General features: G+C 54.4%; 1 protein-coding gene across 1 annotated transcript in view; it reads right to left on the minus strand.

Moving 5' to 3' along the window:
- Positions 1 to 1,435, minus strand: part of LOC104494666 (band 4.1-like protein 3) — a gene marked incomplete at its 3' end in the record, with an annotated part of 36,905 nt that overhangs the window by 588 nt on the left and 34,882 nt on the right. The gene's annotated exons all lie outside the window — the stretch shown is intronic.

Raw genomic sequence — 1,435 nt, forward strand, 5'->3', positions numbered from 1 at the left:
GAGCCACTGAAGTGCTACTGGAGCAGGAAAACAGGGAAAATCATCATGTGGCCACAGCCACCAGGCAGGGGGCAGAAGGAGAAGCAGCCCCGACATCAGCCGAGGGGGTGGGAGGGGTTTTTTTGGCAATCTGTCAGAACAGAACAGCGCGGGTCCAACGCCAGCACCGAGCTCTGGGAAATGACACCGTGGATGTAACCCAGGGGGTAAGGGCGGGGAATCGAGCAGGGGGAGCTTTGTGTTGCTGAGAGTTAAAGTCTGCTGGTTAATGAGCTCGTTATCCTCAAGCACCCTGGGGGCATTCGATGCGATGCCCCAAACCAGACACTGGAGGATGCAAACGCTTGATAGTTCAGCCAAATTAAATATACAGAAACGCTTTTGAAATGAAGAGTAAGTTCACAGAGAGAATGCAACCAAACCATTAAGACACCCCCAGGGCCCGCTCTTGGCCAGTGCATCCCTGATTTCGAAGCCAACAGAACTCCTCCAATTCATGAAATGACTTGTCTGTAACAAACGGCAGGGCCGGCATTGCAGTGGAGTCACGATGCGGCACGTTGCACCCACGTTTGCGTTACAGTAGCCAGGATCGCGGTGAAATCACCGAGCGCTGATCGAAAACCCCCTCTTCCCACTTTGCACTTCAGCAAATTATCATCGTAAACACCCCGCGGGGTCTGCCGGGGGCTGGGGGGAAGCGTTTCGGGCAGCTCGTCTCTTGGAATGAGCTTAGGAGGGGGGAGGCAACAAGGGGGGGTTGAGGGGGACATCTTGTTGAGATGTCACAACCAAAACAACGCAGCCGGATGACTCTGCGGTGAGCCGCGTGCGCAGCAACCGGTTGCTTGGTAACGAGCAAGGAGCACATGGGAATTAGAGGATTCCAAAATAATTAATGACAAGCAGCACCTTCATGGGGAGAAAAGAAGGCTCGTCACTAGGACTTTCAAACCAGACCTTCTCCCCCTCCCCACCGTCAGCAGCACTCATGGCAATTCGTCTGGGATGTTGTGCAGGAGCATTCACCACTTCTGCAGCAATTCTGAGTCTAGCCTCAGCCCTTTTTTCTACAAAAATGAACTACGCCCTCTTTACTCAACAGCAGCAACAGCTGATGAAGTGGCTGAGACTCTGAGTCACACGCTGTCATAACCTAAGGGAGCAGCAGAACCGTCACCTCCATGAACCTCGGAGGTTAACCCATGGATGTTACTCTCCACCTCACCCCTTCAAAAGTCACTTACAGAAAAAGGCTGTTAGCACTTGTCCAACGAGCATCAGAGAACCCGGACTGGTTTGGGTTGAAGGGACCTTCAGAGCGCCCCCAGCCCAAGCCCCTGCAGGGAGCAGGGACATTTGCACCCAGAGCAGGGGGCTCAGAGCCCCAAGGGCCAACCTGACCTGCCATGGGGCCAGCCATGGGGCTGCTCCC

Source organism: Buceros rhinoceros, unplaced genomic scaffold, assembly GCF_000710305.1.
Source record: "Buceros rhinoceros silvestris isolate BGI_N320 unplaced genomic scaffold, ASM71030v1 scaffold7476, whole genome shotgun sequence".
Lineage (NCBI taxonomy): Eukaryota > Metazoa > Chordata > Aves > Bucerotiformes > Bucerotidae > Buceros > Buceros rhinoceros.